The 27,509-nt window shown below is 35.3% G+C and overlaps 1 protein-coding gene across 1 annotated transcript in view; it reads left to right on the top strand.

Moving 5' to 3' along the window:
- The first annotated feature begins 2,274 nt into the window (after positions 1-2,274).
- The window catches only part of LOC134743018 (mucin-2-like), an 80,824-nt gene continuing 55,589 nt past the window's right edge, over positions 2,275-27,509 (top strand). Inside the window, exon 1 of the mRNA XM_063676284.1 lies at positions 2,275-2,497. The gene's annotated coding sequence lies outside the window, so the exon portion shown is untranslated. The remainder of the gene's footprint in view (positions 2,498-27,509) is intronic.

Here is a 27,509-nt window from a genome sequence, read left to right as displayed (position 1 = left end):
AAACTAAGTAATTAAGTCCGACTCACGCTTGACTGTACATTTCTAATAGGTTTTCCTGTAATCTATAGGTAAAGATCTATGTTGTGTATTTTTTTTCAAAATTTTAGACCCAGTAGTTTCGGAGATAAAGGGGGAATGGTCATTTTTTGCCTATTTTCTTGAATAACTTCTAAACTGTTTATGCTAAAATTATAAAAAAAATATATTTGAGATTCTCACAATGAGCTCTTTCATTTGATATTAACACGATATAGTTTGAATAACTATTTTTTTTTTCTCATTAACCCCCCAAAAGTGGCCCGCATGTTTAAAATTAATTTGTTTACGATACATGTCCGTCTTTGGGTCACAAACTTACATGTGTGTACCAAATTTCAACTTAATTGGTCCAGTAGTTTCGGAGAAAATAGGCTGTGACAGACGGACAGACAGACAGACAGACGCACGAGTGATCCTATAAGGGTTCCGTTTTTTTCCTTTTGAGGTACGGAACCCTAAAAATGACAATATGGCCGACGAATGTCTGAAATGTCACCGTATTTATGAATTATTTCGCTTAATATTTAGTTTTTAGGGTTCCGTACCTCAAAAGTAAAAAACGGAACCCTTATAGGATCACTCGTGCGTCTGTCTGTCTGTCCTTCTGTCACAGCCTATTTTCTCCGAAACTACTGAACCAATTAAGTTGAAATTTGGTATACATATGTAAGTTTGTGACTCAAAGATGGACATGTAACGTAAACAAATAAAATTTAAACATGGGGAACACTTTTGGGGGGTAAATACATATCAAATGAAAGAGCTCATTGTGAGAAACTCAAACATATTTTTTTTATAATTTTAGGATAAACAGTTTAGAAGTTATTCAAGGAAATATACAAAGAATGACCATTCCCCGAATCTACTGGGTCTAAAATTTTGAAAAAAATACACAAAATAGTTATTTACCTATAGATCACAGGAAAACCTATTAGAAATGTGTAGTCAAGCGTGAGTCGGACTTAATTACTTAGTTTTTGATCCGACCCCCTAGGGGTTTTTTAAAGACATTTCACTTACATTTCACATAAAAAATACATTGTTTAAATTGTGTAATGTACGGAACCCTTGCAACGCGAGTCCGACTTGCACATGGCCGGTTTTTTCTTTGCAAGTGTGATGAAAATCATTGTGTGTAAGTTCGGGGGTAAGAATATTGTTACTCGACTCGAGTCTTTAATTTCATATATAGAGACCAGTACAATATTTTACTTACCCCCTCATTGCACAATGTACTAATAAACGAGGTCAGACTACAGACAATTTTTAATGTATAATGAGCATAGTTAAGTACAATTACATGACAACATTCTACAGCCCCTGGGCTCTTAGTTGTTAATTAACTTAATGTAGCACGTTAACATTCAACCTGCAAACTACACCGCTGCCACGATTTGATCTCTGAACTATGATAAGTGATAGGTGAAATAAATCGATCCATATAACCTAATCGATACATATTGACTAATTCGACTGGGTATGCGTGCGAGGCCGCGATACACACGATTGTGGACTCGCTACTCTATCACTTGATATTTGATAGACAATCACACTGATGCAAACCCTTGAGTTGAGGTTGCGACATGAATTCCTTAAGACAAATTAGCCTTTAGGCATAGATGGTAATACTTTTAAGTAAAAAAAACTGGTGTCAGTCATGAACATTTTAAGGTAATTTATATCGTTCTCCATATTACCTTTTTTTATTAATCAGTCAGCTAGAATCAACATTAACCATTTAAGAACATTTTCATTACAAAACTATTTTGGTCTAAATAAGAAACGAATAACATTAAAATCATGTTTTTCTTTGATTGGAAAGTTGTGGACATAATTATTATTTAATCTTAAGTTTAAAAGGTAGGTATCATTGATTGCATTGTTTTTTATTGTGTATAGTTTAAGTGTAAGTTCTTGTAATAGTTCGGTGCCGGTATTAGCCATGCCCTGTATCCGCGCACACTGCCAGGAAATAAGGCAATACTCACCTAAAATATCAATCAACCGTGACCAATAATTTTGCATAGCAATAATTTTCTTTAATCTTGCACAAATAGGTATTCTAGGGTATACCATAGAAACATAACCAGAGCTGCGTGATGTATGTTTTTCTCTTTCGCGTGTACGCGAATCGGTAGAGTCGGCATTACGGCGGGAGGTCTCATAACCTGCCTAGAGCCAGAAGTCTCGCAAGTAAAAGTAACTTTTAACAATACCTTGGCGGCGCCAGCTGGTCGCGTGCGTCAGTTTTGCTATTCGCCGCCGCGCGGAGCTACGTACCGCTCTTTACATTATTTACGAATTATCGTGTCTTATAAAACTTTTTGTTCGTTGTTAATCGACGCGCATTGTGTTTCTCTATTTTTCGTGGTTTTTCCGACGTTTGTTGATTGAATTTTACCGATCGGTTAAAAAGTTGTGTTGTACCGGCAATATTGGATGTTATTAGGACTTAAATGTAAGTATTTATCATACTAATTAGAAGAACGTCGACTGTAATTACAAATACAACATTTTTTAAATATCAAAATATCCATAAGTGCCCTTGCTCTGTATTGTTTGTTGAAAGAACTGATAAGAAATTTATCATAAAGTTTAAATTGCCATATATAAGCAACTTGAGTTAGGTAATCAAAGTTACTTGTTAAGCTACTTTATTTATAAACTATCCATATCTTTTACACATTAATTTGTTTTGATAAATTTTTTGGCATAGTTACTAATGTAATAGATAGCTTTTTATAGAAAATACGAGTAAGTACAAAATATTAAGGAGAAGGGCGTATGTTTCTTCGTAAATGGACTTCAAAAAATCTCTATACTTACCCTGAAGGTTCTGAAAGATTTGTCTTTCCTAAACGCCTAGTTAGCCATGGTCCTCTGAGTTCAATTGTTTATCAGGCTTTCGACGTATGTACCCCTGTTACCAATATTACCCTATGTATATTTATAGGCTGTAATGCCTGTGATGAAAGTCGCCGGTGGCAGACAACATTCGCAAAACATTTTATAGCGACTAGTTTCTAGTATACCTAGACCCCAGGTTTCGTAGCAACGATTTATAATCAGGGGTCGGTCTTAGGAATGCTGGGCGGGCATAAGATTTATGAATAAGAGTTCTGGTCGGTCACCCGGCTACTCGGTGAACGAGTGATTAAGACTAGCAATCGGATACTGAACTGGTTTGTTCTCTGTGGACACGTGTTGTCTTGCGGACTTAAAATATGTAGGCTGTTTTAGTTAGAATTTAATGCAAATAATGTCATGCTTGGATTTATTGACGGTGAATGCAGTTACACGTTTAGCTGGAGCTAAAACCTTAATGCAAATTAGATGAGTCATTCATAACTGATACAAAGTAATCATGCGAATTTAAGTGCCTTAAAAACATGTCCTTTCCCGTGTAAGAGAGGGTCTTCGAGCGACACCGGCTTCCGACACGTCGGAGAGGGCAGCTTGCCCCGATAGCATTCGATATTATTATTATTATTACGAGCCTATCGTGTCCCACTGCTGAGCAAAGGCCCCCCCTCTTCTTCCACTCCTCCCGGTTTTGAGCTACATCTGCAGCATTCGATAGACTAATTTAATCCGTCCGCTGACTGTTAGAATCTCCAAATCACACAGTTTTGTATTTTCGTATAGCAATCTATAAATGGATTAGTTATACGCCAAAATAACAAATTTATTGTGACACCGGTAACATATCAACTAATTATAACGATGACATTTTGACGAAAAACCTATAGCAGCATTTGCATGTTTGCCTTCGCCAAACCATAATTATGATCATTGAAATTGAAAACCACCTTATAGAATTTAAGCAACACTTTATAACCCGTTTTTGAACGCCCATCTCTATCTAGATGATCTTCTTCGAAATCACTTTAAATATCTTAATGGTGGCAGCTGGTGCAGTGTTTTATAGAGATTGTGATGTTAAGCAATTAAAACTGCTAGAAAATTTTGGTATGCTAAGTCTTTACTTCGAGCATATATTTATATTTTAACATCTCGTTTTGCAGTTTCTTAGTAAGTATTATGTTAGAAATAGAGCCACATCAAAAGCTATTTTTATAAAAAAATATTAATCACAATATTCCCGCCTATTCTACTATCAACATTTATTGTAAGATTTGCCGAGGTTTTCCCGAGGGGCTACAGTATGGGGTTCTTCAAAAAAGGAGTGTACAGGTTTTTAAAGGGTCGCAACGCGCGAGTAATATCTCCGGTGTTGCAGCCGTCCATAGGCTACGGTAACTGCTTACCATCAGGCGGGCCGTATGCTTGATTGCCACCGACGTGGTATAAAAAAAAAGATGACAAACACATAAGTACCTACAATTATTATAACTGTACAATACAACTCTAAACATTATTTATACCGTTCAATCAACATGCTTAGCGTGCCTCTGGGACTAATAAAAGATCGAAAGTAACTCCTATAGCCCCATCGCACATTTTGCTCACGAAATACGAATAAGTATTTTATTCAACAATTGGCTTTCCCTGTCTGATTTCCAATGCATTTGACACATTGCTTCGAGAAGTTTGTTGACGAAACCCACTTCAATAACAGAATGTAATTAATTTGATGGCTAATTTTCACTTCTTATGTAAGCAAACGTATTTTTTAAGGAAAATAAAAAACACCTGTCTGAGTATTTTGAAGTCAGTTTTTTTTTAAATGAATTGTCACAAATAGGTGGGACGAGAGGCCTATGGTCAGTTACTTAGGCGACGGGAGGCTAAAATTATGATTATGGTGAAAAGTAATTCGTTAATTAAGTTTTTTTAATTCACCTTCTCTTAGTGACCCTGCCTAATGAAGGCCCTGAGTTCAAATGCCCGTATTATCATTGTTTTGCAGATGAGCAAGAACATTGGTTCCAGAGTTAGAATAGGTGTTTACTAAATTTAACATTTTAATCAACTTTTGCATTTCAGTTTTTAGATATGTTCTCAATTTATATTACTCGTATCTTAATCAATTTCACAGACATTCATTTTAGTAGGTACAATAGAAGTTTCCTTGAGTAACGAAAACAGTGTATAAACATATATCTTATTGCATGTCACGTCACTAATAATTATTAAATACAATACAACAAACAGGGCTAGAATAAAACTAAGGCATATTAAAATTTAAAAAGCGCGAGTATCTAGAAACTCTGCTTCAGCACTGTCAACGTACCCCCCACTACTACACATATTCGTACTACGCATATAGTTAATGTTTAGGGTTCCTTACCCAAAGGGTAAAAACGGGACCCTATTTACTACGACTCTGCTGTCTGTCTGTCTGTCTGTCCGTCTGTTACCAGGCTGTATTTCATGAACTGTGATAGCTAGACAGTTGAAATTTTCAGAGATAATGTATTGATGATGTATTTCTGTTGCCGCTATAACAACAAATACTAAAAACAGAATAAAATAAATATTTAAGTGGGGCTCCCATACAACAAACGTGATTTATTTGCCGTTTTTTGCGTAATGGTACGGAACCCTTCGTGCGCGAGTCCGACTGGCACTTGTTTTTTTTTAAGCATAAACGGAACGCATTTTCCACAGTTTTGTTAAAAATACAATACAATCATTAGCTGTAAGTGCTGTAACGAATTGATCGATTCGCATTTTTGACTTCCCGGAATCGAGTGAGGGCTTCAAATTGAATGATCAATGCCACGTAAAATCAAAATTCTAATGACAATTGCTCCATCCTCCAAAATGTTACGTGGCTATTTGTAGCCAGTTAGTTTTTCTGTTAGTATGTAACATAATCGTGTAGTCGTGCTTGCAGCTTTTAACTAAATTACTAAATTTTGCAATAATAACTCTATTAGATGGTAGAGAAACAATTACTCTTTGTATTTTTTTGTTTTCGGTTATTTTATCATAATTGCTTCGATTACCTACTGTTCGTGCATCCAGTAAAACGTAACTAATTACATGAGCTTCAAGAAGTGTTGTATGTTGCACGTGTTTTTTTGTGATGCCTATAGTGAAGTGTGAAAAAAAAACAGACATAATACACGTTTTCCTAGTCCACCACTACTAACATTGTGAATATAAATAATCAATTCAAAAACTTTAAAAACACCTTTATTAGTTTGTTTAGGAAAAATACGTGCAGATTATAATATTTAAATGCATTTCCAAGAACAATTAAAAAGGGAATAGTATACCTATATGAAGATTTCCGTACAAAGTGAACTGATTACTCTGATAAATATGGTTAACTTTACATTTAATAATATTGTCTTCGGTTACCGCGATAGTTACTCATGAAATAAAACTATGAAAACGGATTATATCGCGTATATTGAATTTATAATTCATCCCGACCCGTGGTGACCCGTTGACCACGAACGCTGTAAAGAGTTCGAAACGTCGGGATGAATTATAAATTCAATATACGCGATATAATCCGTTTTCATAGTTTTACATTTAATAATAAAACTTTTGCAATATTTCAAAAGACTTGGTTGTTGATGTTAAGGTTGAAAATATAAGTATCTTACCTCTATATCGATTGTATGATGATTTACATGCAAGCTGCATCACACAACATTTCAATTTTGAACTCAATGCAGCATTCCTTGTTGTTTATATTCGTATTTGCAAAAGCGTTCTTTGCGGTGGTATAATCGCGTCATTGTAGGTAAGTGATATCAATTTACCGGTATTATAAACACTATTGAAAATGGGGTACCTATTTAACATGCATGGTTGTTTTAGCCAATCCCGATATATCCAAACAAAAGCAAATGTCGTGTCTTACAGGAACCTAAAGAACCTGGCCGAGGACCGCAAAAACTGATGATGAAGATATATCTGTACAGTTGCACATACCATCCTCACGGAGTAACTGACGTGCTGCGAGTTTAATCGCGGTCTACATATACTTAAGTACAGGCATTAGCGAAACACTATTTACGAAATATCGTGAACTCGCAAAAACATATATACATGGTAAATACCCTGATTTTAAGAGTATTTATAATTTAAATGACCATGTTGGCTAGAAATCTTATAGGTACCGGTATTGTTTACGCTCTCGAGAATACTAGGTATGATCTATTCTATGTTACATTATGCCTTGTGATACCTTTAAATATAATAATATAACTGTCAGCTTCCAAAATAAGGCATATATTACGCATATTTTGTTTTGTAAATTACTAGCTTCTAACTGCGACTTCGTCTGCATAAAATGATGATGATGATTGATAAAAAGTCCTTCTCCGGGCCGCAAACTACATATTATCTGGCCACCAATATGTAGTATTTATTTCACCTACAAATTTAGTTAGGTACTATGTTGTGTCTCATTTCGACATGTTAGAATAATGTTCGATATTATTTCATATATCATGAAATAAAAGCATTCAACCTGAATGAAATCGATTTTTTGTTTTGTTCAAACATCAAAATATAATTTAAAAAAACCGGCCAAGTGCGAGTCGGACTCGCCCACCGAGGGTTCCGTACTTTTTAGTATTTGTCATCATGTAAATACATCATCTGTGAAAATTTTAACTGTCTAGCTATCACGGTTCATGAGATACAGCCTGGTGACAGACATACTGACAGACGGACAGCGGAGTCTTAGTAATAGGGTCCCGTTTTTACCCTTTGGGTACGGAACCCTAAAAATGTGACACTATAGGTAAAATCAAACGCAATTAAATCAGTACATTGCATTAAAAACATTTTCTTTTCTGAAACAAAAATGCCGCGATATAGCAAAACCTCAAATTGATTAAATGAATAATCTGCTACTAAAATATTGATTTATAAAATTAAAACTCGAGCGCGACCTTCGACAGGTGGCGCAACTAACATGCTCACGCGCACCGGCGAACACTTTCCAACGACCCCAGACGAGAAAGCCTAAAGATACCTAGTCTTTCAAAATATCCGAAGTACATCCAGCAACCTTGATTATTGATTTCAAGAGCCGAATCGATTAGCCGAATAAAGGAATACGAGTACCTAAGTCATAATCGTGGAAAATAACTTTTTTAAGTAAACAGGTACGTGTCAGTGAGTTTGCTAAGAGTGGAGTAATTCTAGTGAAGCGTAACTGGACTTGAAACTAATAATGTACAATCAATAATGTACTTCCTAAGAATATCACTGTCGATAAAAATTGGAACAGATATTTATTATTTATTGCAAAGGAAATAATGTATATATATAACAAAATTGTAATGCAAAAAGTAGAATTATTTATTTGATTTCGTTCGTAAGAGTTTGGTAGTAAATAATTGCATCGACCCAACATACAACTAAAGTAATAATTGCAATAGCATAATGTCATTCTTTATTGGAAATATGTACAGCAAAAATATCCATTCTGAATATTAAAGAACGCTGACTCCTTGCAAACGGTGTATTCCCAATCCCCATTGATTTCCGCGGGTACCAGTGTAACGTGATCTCGTCATCCGTATCTGTAATACGTAATCAGAGACTGCACTTCGACCGATTGGCCTAAAATGACTCGTTCGTACTTAATAAGCGACCGGAATGACAGCAATATGCAAAACTGAATTGAACGAATCACCCGACCGCATTCCGGGCGACTTCGTTTACTAAATAATATTTTTTCCTCCTTGGTACCATTCGGTTCAGTTAGATACCATTAACACGTTATTTTCCGTATGACTTCGTAAGTCAAGTGTTTCAACAGTCGTTTAACATGCAACCGGCATTTGGGTATCATCCGGCAGTTGGCATTTGGGTTTATACGATGACTTTGACTCGCGTCGGCCTTCAGCTGCTTTAATCATACGCTCTCTTGTCAGAAAACGCAGGTTGCAGCTTAGGTAAATTATAACGGAATGTGAATTATTACGATAAATAAAGTTTCTCTTAAATGAATATAAACTCAGTTTTTTAATTACATTGTCGAAGTATCTAAAATGAGTGTTCAAATTACGTTTTTTGTAACTATGTAAAACAATGTATAACTTTAGTACTATAACGTGGTAATCTTATTGTTTACACTGGCGAACGACACTTTGATTAAGCTAATTAAAAATATTACTCAAGTTTACCATCTCCTTATACCTACATATTATAAAATCTCAAAGGCTAGTTACTAGCCTTTGAGATTATATGAGACTACTGTAGTCAAAGGCCAGAATTCTGATGTGGTTTTACTTAATAAATAAATAGGTTACTTACGGTTTGCTATATGGGCTGCATTCCCGGCCATGCTTACTTTTTTTTAAACAAATAAACTCCTTACAGAATTAGCGATACCATATTTTTTAACGATATTACTATACGATTTATATATATTCTTAATTGACGTATTTAAATCTAAACTATTTTTCCTTCCCAACGTATTTATTTTATCTTAACAACCAGAATGTCCCGGGGTTGTAAAGTAAAACTTCTCATTCACGCGTGGTCGAAGGTAGGGTGAGAGAAATAGGAGATATTATGACCCCGGTCGTCAGTTTAGCCTGCGTCTACTATAGGGATAAAAACCTAGGCTACTTGAAAATAAAATGTAACATAGAGCGCTAGCCAACCAATCGTATTTGAGATATACGAAATAGACGCAATAACACCATACTTGCATTTATTCCGGTTGACCTTACCTGTACCTAATAAAAAGGTTTTAGGGAGTAAAGCTAGCTAATATAGGTTAATATGAGTGGGGAAGAATCGGAAGCAGTCATACACTGCAAGTCTTTACTTTTTAATTTATTTTGCAAGGCGGCTCGAATTATTTAATGCCGAGTAATCACGTGTGGCCGGAGGCGTTTCTTCACAGCTGTTAAATCCTAGATTAACAGGTATTACAACGATGCCACATTGTACATAATATATGATCGGCCTTGACCATTGGCATCGATGCTTAGAAATGTCATGCGCCCGCGGTCCGTCATCTTCACGGCATTTCCAGCAAATGCCATGGCTGAACGAAAGCTCAGAAGTATGTGTATATTGGCCTAGATCGAAGGAGTCATTTACAATGCTCGTACTTTACAATAGATTTAATTATTTAATTATGTTTTCTTAATAAATCATTATTCGTGTTAGGTACAGAAGTTGCGTTTTTAATCTAAATAAGCACAGTTTACAATAAATAAATTACTTACTTACTTACTAAGTGAAAGTAAGCTGCAATACAATTTTAGCTTTTAAATTAAATTTAACAAATAAACACGAAAGTAAGTTATATTGTCACTTGGGTACTATTAATTATATCGTATACAATTTTGACGTTTCGTTACGTTTTAGTTCGTATGGAAACTGACAAATACTGTATCTTCTGATCTTGATTACTCCCTTCAATGATTTTAAATCAGTCTACTCGCATCTTTAACGTTTTTGCCAGTTTTCTAGCGACTAAGATCGACTAAGAACTTTTGAAAAGTCAGGACGATAGTTAAATTATTTAAACTATCGTAATGTATTCGGCCATATACAGTTGTAGTTAGACATAGTTATTTGTTAGAGCAAAACATACAGAAGGGAGCGAATACAGAAAATTGCGCGTTAACAGGAAGATGTTAAGATATCACAAAACCGTAGTCTCGACTCAAGTCCATAGACAAATCTAATACATTTTCCAAAAGAATGTCATGTAAGTACTAGGATATTTATGAGGCCTCACTGAACTATTTCGCCGAAGGTCATCGGGTCAGTCTTCCGTGCGAAGCGATGCGCTCTCGCTGACGCAAGCTAGCGCTGAGGCAACTGCAGTTACGTGGCGTATGTACGTGCGCTCCGCGACCCATTTTACAACTACCCGCTTAACATCCAGGCATGACTATCGAAGTAATGTATTGTAGAGGCCAAAAGGTAGCAATCTTTTGGTTGTCACAGCACCACTAATATACTTATTAACTACCAGTAAATCGAAACAATATTTAAATAAATTCTACCCTTAGCGATGTGAAAAAGATGAAAGCGGAAGAAGTTGTCGGTGGAGGCTCGTTGCCTATAGGTATATTTAAATATAATATGACCATTTAATTCGAAATCGAATGAAGACCTCGGCTCTTCGAATATATAGCACAAGTGACTGAAAATACGTGATAAAAACTGTAAAATTATTCTAATGATAATCTGACAAAATTAAAATTACGCTGTCCACTGAATTCTAAGTATTTTTATGTTTATGTCTAAACATGTAATCATTATAATTCTTGCAAGAAAGCATAATAAAGCTGCGGTTTGTTTTAAAATAGTAGTTTCTAAGAAACTCATGGAAGAAATAATCTAATCTAGGAAGCTTGCTCTACATTCAAACAAACAAGTGGTTGGCATTGTAGTTTTGCTTCCTTTCTATCCTACCTATGTTTAGAATGATATGCGACAAAATAAATAAAAATTGAAACCCTCATTTCCGTTAATCAAAATTGGAAAATACATGAGATACAAGGAAAAAAACGGAACCCTTATAAGATCACTCGTGCGTCTGTCTGTCTGTCCGTCTGTTACAGCCCATTTTCTCCAAAACTACTGGACCAATTAAGTTGAAATTTTGTACACATGAAAGTTTGTGACCCAAAGACGGGCATGTAATGTAATCATATAAATTTTAAACATGGGGGCCAATTTTGGGGGGTAAATGAGAACATAAAATAAAAAAGTTTATCAAACTTATTGTGTTAGGTACATATCGACTAAAAGAGCTCATTTTGAATCTCAAATAATTTTTATTTTCATAAATTTAAAACCTAGAGTTTAGAAGTTATTTAAAAAAATAGACGAAAAATCACCACCCCCTTTATCTCCAAAAATACTGGGTCTAAAATTTTGAAAAAATACGCAAAATAGTTCTTTATTTACCTATAGATGACAGAAAAACCTATTAGAAATGTGCAGTCAAGCGTGAGTCGGACTTAATTACTTAGTTTTGATTATTACTTAGTTACGGGTTTTTTAAAGACGACGTGACTGAAATTCACGTTTCACATTAAAAATTGTGTATTTGACATTAATTATGTTTCGTCTAAAATATGTAATAAAATCCAAAATAGAGTTGCGCCGTTTCCAAGAACGTTCACCGTTTTACCGTTTTGCATGGAAAACGTTATCGCTCGAGAATGGAGAACGCTATTGAGTACGGCATATAAATCCAAAAGCCTAGAAAAGATCTAATTAGATCTAACTTAAGTAGATTTATTTTAAATCGACGACGACTTCCTTCCTATCTAACGACACTACAATGAAATAATAAACTAATTCATAATTCTGTCTATTTCAATTTAGTTTGTTGAGGCAACAATAGACTGACTAACATCGTTAACACAGTTTAAATAGTAGTAAACATAATACAATTTCCTAGTTCCCGACACACATTGCAATGAAATGTAATTCAAAACTCATAAGTAGGTAACATGATTACGACAGAAACAAATCAAGCGGTACTTTCCTTTGCATTAGCTGTATTCAGATTTTATAATCTGTTATGGGTTTGATGTTAAAATACAGTATAATACAAATACTCTTTATTGCACGCCTTAATATAAAAAGCGACCTCTTTCAGACAACCTTTATTGATTATGATAAGATCGCTTGTGCTTCGTGCGCGCAAGATGTACTGCGTGTCAGCAAGGTACCAAGTGCATCATAACAATAACAAATCAAATTGAGAGTAACAAAGAGTAGTAAGAATCGGCCTCCATGTCTATTTTATAGGCAACGAATGACTGCGGCTCAGACCCAGTAGGAACAGTGCCAGACTCGTGAGCGAGTGAGGCAACCTAACACACTGGTTATCAATCACTTACCAAGTACGTATTGTAAAGGTTGGAAGACTCGAAGACTTATATATGCCAGCTTAATATTACATTGGTCATGCCATGTCACCTTAATATAACAAAATGTACTTATACAGTAAAAATATTGAGTGGTCTCTATAAATAATACAAATCTTCATAAAAAATGTTGATTGATATTTTTTAAAGCTCACATCGTAGGCAACGAGAACCTAAAAGTGTAAAAAGTTTCAACTTATAGGCAACTGAAGCAACTTTTTCCCATTAGAGTATTTTGTACGCATCAAATAAATATTTTATCTTCATAAAAATTGAATTGTTGGTGGGCAGGATTGATCAAACTTTGTTAAGTGAATAACGAGTCCACAAACCTTACGTTTTTATATTATTACAAATTTCATACGATCAAAGTATATTCGAATATGTCACACATATTAAGAGGGGCACACAATTTTTGAGAGTTCCGTACCCAAAGGGTAAAAACGGGGGTCCTAAGACTAAGAGGTTACTAAGACTCCTGGCTACTGGCTATCTATGTGCTTATGCCTGAATTGGGATCGTCCATTTGTAATGTAGTAAAAATGTACCTCTTACGTCTACAATAGTTATTTGTGCAACACGAGAGGAAAGTTAGTTTTTCTTGCGAGTGTTTATCACTCAAAAACACGAGATGTAAAATAACTTTGCTCTCGTGTTGCACACATAACTTTTCACCTCAGTAGTGAGAACATATTAAAGGTTAAAATACCATACCATACCATACCATACCACACCATACCATACCATACCATACCATACCAAACCATACCATACCATACCATACCATACCATACCGTACCGTACCGTACCGTACCGTACCGTACCGTACCGTACCGTACCGGACCGCACCGCACCACACCACACCACACCACACCATACCATACCATACCATACCATACCATACCATACCAAACCGTACCGTAGGCTTGTTCGAGATGCTGAGGTGAAAAAGTTATTGAAATTTATGTTTTGAGCTAACTCAAGCAATTTATTGATACAATATAGAAATTTCCGCCGCCCGAAATCATTGCTTTGAACTATTTAATTCATTTCTGAACAAGACCAATGAAGTATTAAATTATAATCACAATAGACCAACCTCATTTCCTCATTTCCACTATCGATTTCATTTGAACAGTAACAAACCCGATTTATTTTCATTCGAAACCAGTGATGCACGAGAAAAATCAAATAAAATAGAAAATAAGATGTTATGTTTAACGCAGCGCGGTTTGCAAATAAAGTAAAACTTTTTACTTACAACTGACAAGGAAAACTGAACCTCATGTCAATGACATCTAGCTATGTTATTGCAGTGTGAGGTGCATAAAGATTGCGGAGTCACTGTTCGAGTATTTACATGGGAGGGGTCGTTGAACCGCCTCATCTGTCATCGCGACTCGTGAGAGATAGTGATTGCTTATCATTAGTTATTAATACAGCAATAAGTAATGCGACCCTGTTTTATTTGTTATTGTTATGTAATAAATACATGCATCTATTTATAATTTTATTGAATTAAGTAGAAGGTTCCTGATAAGGCTAATGGTTGGCGGTTTCCGTTGCAGCATTTCTGCCCAGATTGGTTTATTTAGGCCTGACTATGAGCTTGAAAAACAAAATCTTTACAAAACACAACACAAAATAGTAGTTTATGTGACTGCTACATAATGAAAGGCATTAAAACTCGAGTGTGGGTTTATGAAACGAACGTAGTGAGTTTCATAATAGAATCACACGAGTGTTTTAATGCCTAATTATGTACAGTTACATACACTGCTTTATCTACAAACATATTATAAACTTTCTATGATATTTATTTACTAACCTCATATTACAGCCGACATTGGGGCATAGTTGCTCTCTGGCGGAATTCTCGGATATGACGTGGCGTCTCCGAAATATCTTTATCGCACATTTTACACGAAACTTTTGCTAAAGTTACTTTAAAAACAACAAAACAAATTATTTTTACCTACAAACTAATTAAAAACTGCACAATATTGTCTTCGGTTACCGCGATAGTTACTCATGAAATAAAACTATGAAAATGAGTTTTCATAGTTTTAAAAACTGCACGTCAAATGGCGGCAAAGAAAACTTTTTTCACGCGTGTCACGCATCCGTAGTTTTTTTTTTAATTCAGAGGCAAACTAGAGTGGGGGTCGATTGCCATATCGTTCGATACCAACTAACAAGCGAGATTTGTCAAATTTGTATGCAATTGACATTTCATTTCGAATAAAACGTCATCTCGACTGATATTAGAATAGAGGTCAAATGAAATTTCTTTGTTTTTCAAAGATGTTCGAAATTTGAATAAAATAATATTATCGAAATCGATGTTATTATTTAGCTATAATAACATTTTCACTGATAAAAAATTTGCTGTAAGAAAACAGTTTATCTTAATGTTGGCCATTATTTACGGATTTTGAAGGCATCATAGAGGGTTTATGATATGTGTGTAGATAAATATTTTTAAACAATATATGTATAGAATGAGCAAGAAAAATGAGTTATTATTAGCGAGGGCTAAAACGAAATATGAAGGGTAAGAAAACGTGTATTTTAAGTTTTTATTTATGTCTATTGGGAGTTTTACTCAAGTTAATCAAGGCTTTTTGGCATATTTTTTTTCATGTGATGACGGAAAAACATCACCCGCTCAGCATATCTACTCCGTTGAACCCCATTTTCTCATATTGCGGTAAGGAGAAAAGCAAAATAATATCATACAATTACTAGCAATGGCCACGGGCAATCTACTTCTAAAATAGGTTAAACTGGCAAACTGCTACTTATTGCTGACTGTGTAATATTGCTGACTCTGTGTAATATTGCTGCAATCCTTGAAGATTACTATAGGTTGATAATTGCAAAGGAATCCGAAGAAGGTATAAAGAAACTATTAAAATATAAGAAGCGATTGTTTTCAAACAATAGGTTAGGTAAAATTGTTTTAGCGGAGAACTTTACATCTAAAGTGCATTCAACATTACTTATTTAGGTACCTATGAATAAGACAAACAGTCCACATAAGGGTATTGTTTTAATTTTGTTGTCGTTTTTTAATTTTTCTCAGATTTTGATAAAATTTGGTGGAGAGATGGTTCCTTATTCTGAACAACATAAGCGCAATTTCACTGTAGTTATGTCCTACAAAATCATTCACCGAGTTACGGAAAACGTATGGAATTTTTCATACATTTTTTTTTATCCCAAATTTGGATTTCGTGTTTATTCCGACCAGAATAAGGAGCTTTTCAAACCTACCAATTTTTATCAAAATCTGACAAAAAATAAAATTTACAAAAAAATGGCCCATCAGACAAAACGGTCAGTGCTTAAAAATATCTGAACCGTATAATCGTTCTCCACGTCTTACATTGAAATTACAAAACGATGAAGTGTTTGAAGATTTTTGAGCAACTTGAAACCAATATAATAATTATTTATTAAAGTTAGTTACTACTTAATAAAGTTACTACCTATTAAACTTACACCGATCTGGCCCCTATTTCACCACGGTGACAGGTGCGACAATTGTCGACATCACTGTTGCTGACGTCACAGGCCTCCGTGGCTACGGTTACCGGTTACCATCGGGTGGGCCGTATTCCTGTTTGCCACCATCATTGTATTATTAATCGGCAAAAAACAGATACGTTTATGATGATGAGGATGACAATTGTCACAGATTTAAAAGAATTTTCGGTAATTGTAACAAAATAAATTCGCGATAGACCCGATTTTAAATGTGATTTAATATGTGTTCAAAACGCGAAAGTTTTAAATGTTATATTGATTTACTGTCCACACAAGCATGTCAGCAAGGTTATTCAACTTAATGCAATTTACGTGTATCCAATTGTAACGTGACCGACTGCTTCCGCTAGGAGAAAAACGTGAAAATCCAGCGACAAACCAAATTAAAAAATTCGTGACTAGTTCCAATGAAATCTCCAGACACAGCAATTGAACCTGTTTTAATCGACAACGTAAGTATGTGTATAACCTGTAAGGTATTGTTAAGTGTCATTAAAGTACCTACATATCCGTATCATATATATGTATAGCAATTTCTATAAATTGCTATACATATTATATGATACGTATATATTTATATTTAACTAGCTTTATCAAGGTTTTGTACTGGTTTAAATAGCTTATACTAACTAAGGACAGTAGGACATCGTTATAGTACGTATGTACCTATAAGTACGTAGCTGTATATTGTACCGATAACAAATTCAAGAACTTTGAACAACTTCTTAAGGTAACTTAATATTCGCTCGCCACCTTCCAATTACTTGACGGATATTGAATTCGACGGTTTGCTTTTTCTAATAAGATGATACCCTTAACACATTTTACCCGTTTTACCCTTGTCATGTGTAAATCTCTGGTAAAATCATAGTTATGTTTCTAACATACGGTTATTATATCATTCAGTTACGACCAAAAAGATGTTAAGCTACTATACACAAGCATTATGAGAGCAAGGTAAAAATTCTTCGTCGCGTTAGTATTGTGAAAACTCGTTATTAAAAGGGTTAGTGTTATAAAGAACAATAACTGTGACGTACCTTGCGAAGTTGCGAACACTCGGTGCGACGAAGGTTTACGGAATGCGGTGTTTTGAAAGTAGCACGTGCAAGGTCAAAGGTGCAACTAGCATAGCTGTCTCAGGCCGCATATCCGCGTCCAATGCATTTAACTGCATGTACAACTCAATTTGACACATCTAAGGTCTTAACTAACTCAATAGTCCAGTCACCGAGAGTGAAGAAAATTGAAAATTGAATCTACTTAGTTTAAACACGATTTTCACTCATAATTTTAAAACTAACACGGGAATCGCGTACAAACTTACGTTTATTTATGGCCTGACGTTTCGAACGTGACGTTACGTTCGTGGTCACAGGCAGACTGGCGAGGAATTGTATCAACATTTTGCCGCGCGGGTTTTGCGAACTACCCGCACTTGATCTTTTATTGTACGCTAGGGTTGTCACTTTGCCTACACACAACACACGATATCCGATGGTATGCGGTGGGATGTTTTTTCCCCCTTACATTTGCTAATTACTGGATTCCACGAAGACGAAATCCCCTATCCCTCATTTTGATTGAAATTTCGATGTTTTCTGATTTCAATTGCTTCACGTACCTTCCTGCTGTGGTAAAGACGTTTGTACGCGATTAAGCCCCGTGTTAGTTTTAAAATTGAATCTGGTAAAAGTCAAGGCGATCGAGACGCTTCGAATTCTTTTTTCTTTCGCATCTAATTAAAACTTTGTGTGCTACACAGATGTTACGACATTAAGGGAGGCACGTTCAAATACGAGCTATTTAATTGAACAGTGTAGGTACGTACGATGAACGACTAAGCGCCACTTGCACCATTCCACTAACCCGGGGTTAACCGGTTAAACCTGGAGTTAATATGGTTACCAGTACAATTTGACCTCGGGTTTGTGGGATGGTGCAAGTGGCCCAGATAACAATACGTCTATCAGTTTTATTGATCAGTTAAATCATTTCGCTTGCATCTTAATTGAAGTGTTGCCATGATAGAATTTTTAAGTTTATCTAGTCGGCCATCTCTGAGTGTGGGCATGTATAATCGTGGTCCACAAATGTCACTCGTCGTTGTAATGGAGCTAATGTAGAAAGTTAAAGATCGGACGAGTGTGTAGATCGTCGGTGGATCGTGACCGACCTGATGACTATAACTTGTCACCTGGACGTTCGCACAATTAACCGCAAATGCAATTGCGACGCAATCATCAAGTCGTGACGTCGCTTATTTACACTTGAGACAACCTGAAAAATCTGTAAATGGTATTTAGAAGTATGTAATGTGCTTGTAATATGTAAACAAGCTGATCTAACATGTTTATTATATGACTTAATTTGTATATAATCGTACTGCATACGAGAACCTCTTAAACGATTTGTACTACTTATTGTTATAAATTTTAGGAGTTAGCATGATTATAATTGCAAGTTTTTTTGGGATAGGTATTATGTAACTAGTTTTTGCCCGTGACTTCGTCTGCTTGGAATCAGTAACAGCAGCTAGAGTAAGTTTAGCGCCTGGATAAAGTGTAGGTTGCTGACTATCACGTAAAAAAAGGTAATAGCAATCATTCGGTTTTAGCATAAGCTTAATTGCTTGACATCAATTATCAGACAATTCATTAAATCTCTCAATTTCACCCCCCTTTTCACTCTTTAGGGATGATTTCCGACATAAAAACAATGCTATGTCCTTCCTCGGGACTCAAACTGTATTTATGTGAAATTTCAACTAAATCGGTTCAGCGTGAAGAGGTAACACACAGACAAACAGACTTTCGCATTTATAATATTAGTATGGATTACATTATTGAAATACGTAGTTACTACTATTTTGGAATATTACATGACCGTAAAATCAGCCTGCTAATTCAGCTGCCTTTAAAATTGAAAGCTGTATTTTGAAATGGTTTCAATGAGAAGTAGGAATTAAGATTGACCAAATATAGAAAACGACAATTTAGTGTTGGTCAAAAATGAAACCTGCCGATTGAGTATAATCACACATTATGACATTAAATATATACATACATCCTGTTGTAATAAAAATCAGCATTGAGATTATGACTTTATCGAGGTAAATAAATGGTGTCAGTTACATTTGTTATGAATTTATGCAATTCTACGCTGTCACTAAGTAAATTAAAAACAGGTTCAGTTCAGTTTTATTTTATATTTTATAAAAATGTATATCAAAGTTACGAAGGTTTAACTCTTTAATTATCACTTTCACCTGTATTTTTAAATGAATCCCGATGCTTTTACTTTCTAACATTCGAATTTTGGATCGACCTGGTTCATTTTTTAACAAATACACTAAAAGTAGATATATGTAGGTATGAACATATGCATGTCTCCGTTTTCATCTTACCGCAACATGTTGCAAATTTTAACATTTACAAAAATCGCATTACACCCACAAATGCTATTAAGTTAACCGCTGGTTCAAGCCGTATACCTATTTGCACTTCGGAACCCCCATCTTTACACAACGCGCAACGTGTCAAATCTACAAATCAGTGTGTGCATTAGAGAAAAGTTGACCACTGACGCGTGTTGAGCCACGTACGTGAGCCACCGCCATCCAGTCGTGTTAACTGATTTTATTTGCCATATGATACTTTATAAGCTACGATAATATTAAATTCAACGGTATATTTTTTTGTTCAATGCGTATTTGAAGAAACATTACGGCTATTATGATAAATAGATACTTAATTTAATCAAATGAACCGGTGAGCTCCATCTTAAGCCCTGTCTTCACTTTCCATCAGGTGTGACTAGGGCCAATCGCCGATCAGTTTATAATAAAAAATAAAATAAAAAAAATTATTAGTTACAAGTGTTTATTGTATGCTGATCAAACGCCAATGTTTTCTATGGGATAGTGAATTCAATTTTCCCTTTTCTATGATGAAAGTTGTTCAGTAAGACCCACATATTAAATATTCACCTCATACTACTGCTAATAGTGTAAGGTATACGCAAAAAAAACCGAGCCGCAAATTCAATTCAATTCAATTCAATTTATTTATTTAAAAGACAACAATGGCCCATAATGGTTAGTAACAATTAAGATTAAAAACCAAGTGTTAGTGGAACAAAAAACAGAAATCGACAAACAAAAACAGACAGCAATAAAATTAACTATCACCATCACCTAATAACTATGTGCAGTTTAGCCAAATGACTAAACTACATCGATTTGCGGTTTTTGTTTGAAATTGGGCTCGTACGGCTCTAACTATAAGGATTCAAATCACCAATTACAAGTATATATTATGTCAGACATTTGAATTTATATCTGTTTGTATTTTTTTATTAACGAAGGTGGGCATTATTTTTGCAGATTGATTTTTCGTACCTGTTTATTTAATTGGCAGATCATGTATCGGAAACGGCATTATGAATTTTAGATTAGTGTCTGCTTGTTTTGTGAAATATGACATAACGTTTTATCTCAATTTTTTGTAATTGTTTGAAGTATGTAATTATACATTGTCCCAAATATTTTTATTCTTAATTACACAGGTCAATAATTATGCATATATGCTTATTTCGATGACGGCTACTTATTATACATATATATTTAGCAACCCAATGCTTCTTTTTAAGACTTAAATGAAGCATCGCTCTAAAAGAGCTCTTCTTCATTAGGTAAGAAGGGGGCCGTCTAAATGCCAGCAGAATTCCCACGGCTATTGTGTATTGTAACTATGTGTGGTTCAATAAATAATTAAACAAGTTATTTATAACACAAGACACACACGCACTGAGGACACTGAGGTCGTGTTTTGACATTCTCTGGAATTGACATAACATTATGTTGTCTAAGAATATATTATATTTCGGAATTATCGGCATGTCGTTATGTTGTTACGTTGGTAGCTAATTGGGATAAAGCAATTAATATGAACATAAATATAAATATTTAGTAGACCTAGTTCTCATTCGTTAGGTACCTACTTAAAGTAGTGGTATCTGAAAGAGTGCCAAGTTGAGGATTGAGGACTAGATTGTTGCCACACAATGCATTGTGAGCCTTAACTTGGCACATTTCTTGAACACCTATTTTACAGAAAAGATTCTCTTAATGTTACCTGCAGTTACTAAAAACAAATTACTTAGCTGAGCTAGCTCTCAAACCATGTTTCATAGCTCACTTTTGTTATGTATTCACGATAAAGGCTTTATCGGATATTGAGGAATATATGAAAAGCCGTAAGGTGATATTCGGATGTCAACTGCAGTAGCATTAATGTTGCGACATTACTGTAGCAGTCAGCTACTAAGTATCTATTATTTTCCTTAATAAAATAAGTGACGTTCGCCGCTGCATTTCTGCCACGATTATGACGTTCAATCCGTCAAGGTCACTTATTCCAAAGAAATTGACGGATGCAGCGGCGGCTTCAACGCCTTCGCACTTAGTTCGCAGTAATGTCGCCACAGAAAAGCCGCTGCAGTTGACATCCGAATAATATATCTCCAATAATATATCACCTTTCTGTTTTTTTGTATAAGTCCTGCCCAATCTCCTGTATGCCTATGAAACTTGGTGCCTCTACCGAAAGCACATTCGCACATTGGATAGGTTTCACCTGAAATACCTGCGTGACATAATGAAAATCTCGTGGTCGGATCGTGTCAGAAATACCGAAGTTCTACGCTGTGCTAATGTTAGCGGCATTGAAGCCTATCTTATGCGGCGACAGCTGCGATGGTGTGGTCATGTCTCCCGTATGTCCAATGACAGAGTGGCTAAGCGCATCTTTTACACTGAGCTGCAAAATGGCAAGCGAAAACAGGGCGGCCAATTTTTTCGCTATAAAGATGTGCTGAAGCGCCACTTGCGGAGATGTGACATGAATGATGATGAATGATGTGAACCATCGCACTGGGAGATTTCGGCACAAGATCGGCCGAGGTGAAGGCATACAGTGAGTACAAAAGTGCAAGCTTTCGAAGAGGCAAGTAGATCTCGGTGCGAAGCGTGACGAGTTAAAGGCCGGACCACCTGCAGTCATCAATTATAATTTTGTCGGAGGGGTGCTGACCTGCAGTGAATGCGGCCGTACATTTGCTACTAAAATCGGTTATGTCAGCCACCTGAGAGCTCACGAGCGTCGCTCTCAATAATCAGTACAAACAGTCGCCGTGGTCAAAACCGGCCAGGACAGTATGATGATGATGATGAAACAATATATGTACCTACTTAAGTTAGTTTGTAGAAATATAGATTACATATATTACTAGTCATTTTATACAAATATAATATGATGAATACTGCAATAAAATACTGTGACTCAGCATATTAGTAAAACAAAAAAGCTGTAATAAAAAAATTAAGCAGACTATATATAAAAAAAAAACTATGAAAAAACCATTACATGAGACCATTTTTTCTCATCGCTCGCACAAAGGACTACTTAACTACTAGACTACCTACCTAAAGTAGTGAGGTGGAAATCACTTACAAATAATAATAAAAAAGTTCTACCGTAAAAACATGGTGATATATTAGTGGCCGGTGCTGCAAGTATTTATTATAAACTACAATTACATTATGCATTATTTACAAATTATGATAGTCACTAAAGTAATTGATGGATAAATTGGGAGAAAGCATTTTCATCTTCAATATTTTATTTAGAACTAAGTTGGGAGCATTACGCATCAATATTTACTTTTGAAATGCGGAACACAGAGTAGATACGCTGGATCTGGTTCCTTCAAGGTAATAAGACAATAGCTATCAAATGCTTAAATATCATAATTTCATGACCCGCAATTCGCTCCACTAATGGAATAAACATCAAAATCGTGTTAGTGTTCAATTGTTCAACGTGGATTAGATAATTGATTTATTTTGTTCTGCGCTTCATATAAGGATATCAAAGGTATTTCATTATTTTTTTTAAATGTCGTGTGGTCATGTCACTATAATTCAAATTACGCAGTTTCACAAACGTCTTTAAAGGTTAGGGAATCCCTAACCTTTGTAGGATTGTTGGATTGATAAATTGATAAGTATATACTTGATGATCTACTGTCATTTTATGGATATCCATTGTTTGATCTACTGTCATAAAATGAGGATATACAATTGGAAATCCATTAAGGTACTTGAATAAAATTGATTATTTAATGTGTAATCCATGGTAACGATGTTTTTTTTATACCAACAATATCCCACAACAGAACAACGCCTAAATAGGAAAAAACCATTTTTCATGTATTCATGTATAAAATACTGAAGCGAAAACTCGTCGACATGTGTATCCTGCCCGTCCTAACCTACGGTGCTCAAACATGGTCACTCACAGAGAGTCAGAAGTCCAAGTTGAAGGTATGCCAACGGGCTACTGAGCGCAGCATTTTAGGTGTGAAGAGGACCGATCGTATCCGGAACACCACGCTGCGCGCAAAAACCCGCATTGCTGACGTCGGTGAGAAGACTGCTAGGCTCAAATGGGACTGGGCCGGTCACGTCTGCCGCATGCATCCAAACAGATGGGCTAGCATAGCCACCAAATGGATGCCAGAAGAGGGGCGCGGACCCGGCAGGCCCAGACGGAGATGGCGGGACGACCTAGACACCTTTCTCAACAACTGGCCGGAGGAGGCACTATATCGGGAGTCGTGGAAGACAAGGGGAGAGGCCTTTGCCCAGCAGTGGGACACCATAATGGGCTAGTAAAAAAAAAAAAATTTGAGTAACTAGTATTACATCCAGCTCGCGGAGTGATGCTGGTATTCTTTTTCATTAATAAAATAAACAAAATGGATGCGTATTAGCTAGTATTCTATTTAATACTAAACTCAGTTGCCGGCCTCGAGCTAACAAGGGAACGGAACAATCAGAGGTTTTACGAACATATTCTACTTAAAAACCCATTAACTATTTAGTCAGTTTCGCTTATTACCTTAATTAACCACAACAACCGAAAGCAATGCAATGCCAATGTCAAGTGACGTCAGTCATAATCGCTATGGTGAAATTTAATTAGGAAATAACGTTCTTTCATTAACTGAGGTATTTAGTATTAATTGACTTTTGAGTTAATTTGTCCCGTTAATCCGTTATGTAAAGTTCAAGTTGTGTTTGTTTTTGCAACATTGCAAGTCAGCTATAAGTATCAATTTTTGACCAAAGTATGTTTTGAATTTTGAAGTATATGTACTACAGAGACACAAGAACACAAGATACAGAAGCTGCTACCTAATTAACAAAAACAAATGATTTGACAGTGATTTATTACCTAATATACCTTGACCTCGATATCCGTAATATCTACGCGTAATCAGACATCATTTCTTTGAATATAGTGCCGATCCTAAAGCGAAGTGGCCAGAAGGCATTGTGGATAATAAAATGGTAATTCTAGACGAGGTGAAACTATTTAAAAATATCACAATAAAAACTTAACTACCTACTTACTATCGAAACATTTTTTTAATATTCGTACCATGTTTTATTCAACTTAAATCACAAATCTGTCACAAAACATACGAGTCGATTGTAACTTTATTGCACAAATCACCTCAATTTCACTTCGCTAGCAATATAAATGTACAAACAATACAATAGCTACTTATTGTCTAACGCAATTATATCGAATTTGATGATTACTTAATAATTGTATTCACGACGTTTCGAACAGCTCATTTAACTCGACACATTATTGCATGTCTTGGCTTGCTGTTTTTATCTCCAAAGAGTTTATCTGTCCCGCTGTGCAAAAATTAAATTTGCAATCCAAACTATTTGAACCAGATTAAATTCTAATCAAACTAACAATGAGATTGTTGTCAGAAGACAAATGCTTTTATCGTCATTCTATTCAATAATAAAATTAACAATAGGCACGCTGGCACGTAGCGTCAGAACACGATTGTCTATTGACATATTAGTGAGATTCTTTCTTATGGGCTCAGTTAGTGAACAATTATTGCATTGTGATTGGTTATTATTTTGGCAGGCGAGGCTGCGCGTGCGTCGCGCGACCCCGCGTGTGCCTTGAAACGTGGTTTTTGCGTACAATAGCCTGGTCACCCAAAAAACGGCACGCTTTCGTTTGTCTAACGGGTCGCAGTAATTAGATCAAGAGGATATTAAATAAGGCGTCGGTCAAATAATAAACTATAGATAAGAGGCTTCCAAGCTTTTCTTTCACTGCCATGAAAATTTAACTGAATAACTTCTGTGCGTTGAAGATTTTGATCATCAATAGATCTCATGGCCGCAATTATCTTTCCTCAATTCTTATCTGTCAGTGAGTCTGTCAAAATGTCTCGGTATCTGGTTGGTCACGAAAATTAACAATCAAATAATAGGTAATGGTATTCTAAAATTAATATTTTTGACCTGTATTTATTAGTTTCCTATTCACTAGTTTCACTACTACTCAAAGGATGATCTGTAATTTCATAACAATTGAAGTAATTAAACTTCACTGTTTTTGTAATCGAAGCAGCTACCTATGTAATTTGTGTTTATAAATTCCTTAACATTTCTTCAATAAATCAGGCTTGAGTTTCCTAAGTGTAATTAAACCTCGTTTGCCTTTAACACCGACATCGTATATTCATTACTATTAGTCTTATTACTCTCAAAGATTGGCCAAGTAACTAGAGATAAATTTCAATGCTAAATAACAGATTATCTAAATAAGTCTCATAATTACATTGATCAGTGCTAGGGCAAATAGTAAGGTATTTACATCATGGAGTCGGCGCGGCCGCAACCATTTGACGAGTGGTATTCTTTGCACGCCTTAATTAATACTAAGAAAATATGACATTTTCGCGAAACCTATTAAGAGTATAATTTAGCAAATTTTGCAACTGTTCACAAGCCCTAGGAAAAATGTCATGCACCTTATTCATGCTTATAGATATAATTTATTAATCTGCTATAAACCAACAATTTTATAGCTATTCTATCAGGCCAATTCAAGTTTTAGTTATTCGATCTGTTTCCAATATGATACTGATCTGTCAGTGTCAAAAGAGACATTCCTCCAACCAAAAACGTCACTTTTTTATTTTATTTCATTTCTTTTATTTATTTCAATCAATCTGCACTAACAGCTAAACCTTAGGTACGTGATAATTGGCATTGTCTAACATGCAATTAATAATCACTTTAAATAAGATAAAAAAACGGTAATTTGAAAGACGAAAGAAGCCATTAATTGCAAAAAAATCAATAAATTTTAATTATACATAAAATGCCGAATATAAAATTAGGAGTAATAAACAATGTCACGATTTTCTCTATTAAAATAAAAAAATGACACTGACAGATCAGGGTAATATCGGAAACAGATCGAATAAGTAAAACTCGAGTTGGCCTGTAATGTTGGTTTATTTATTTATTTTATTTAAACTTTATTGCACAAATTTACACAAAAAGAGTACAAATGGCGGACTTAACGCCTTGAGGCATTCTCTATCAAGCCGTTTACAAGCCGTTTAGTTTAGCCGTGGACAAGATGATATTTATTTAGATACAGCTGCAAATGTTTCTACAAAGAACCTCTAGTTTAAATATATTCCGTACGTACTTAAAACAAATGACACAATGATACAATCAGAAGATGCTCACGATAGGCGGTGATAGAGCTCGTTAATTTAACAGATTGACATTTATTGGCACTGCTAAGTGTAATTCACATGACCTATTACGCAAACGCAACATTTCAAAAAGGATTGCATATTTTATTGATGATATTACAACGATTTTTGGAATTAAATGATCTTAGATGGCGCTGTACGCTCATTATTCTGTAATATTACCTGTCAATAGAATATTGTGATGTTTGAATGCTTCAAACTTTGAATGAGCTGTTTTGCAAAAGTAATCCCATAATGCCAATCTCTTTATTATAATCTTGACAGAGATTAGCTAGTGCCCGTCCCGTCTGACCTCTATTAAAAACAGATTCATTTTGCCGTCAATACACTGGCTTACTTTGAATGTGGGTTTTAAGCGCATAATTTGACCTACTGTTATTCTTTGATGGAGTGTTTTTGCTTCTGTTAAGTGCTCCATTGATTGAATAATTTAATCTGAAAGTACCTATTAAATTTAAA

Source organism: Cydia strobilella, chromosome 7 (genome assembly GCF_947568885.1).
Source record: "Cydia strobilella chromosome 7, ilCydStro3.1, whole genome shotgun sequence".
Taxonomy (NCBI): Eukaryota; Metazoa; Arthropoda; class Insecta; order Lepidoptera; family Tortricidae; genus Cydia; species Cydia strobilella.
The sequence above is the reverse complement of the archived record's forward strand: the minus strand, read 5'-3'. Positions and strand labels throughout refer to the sequence as shown.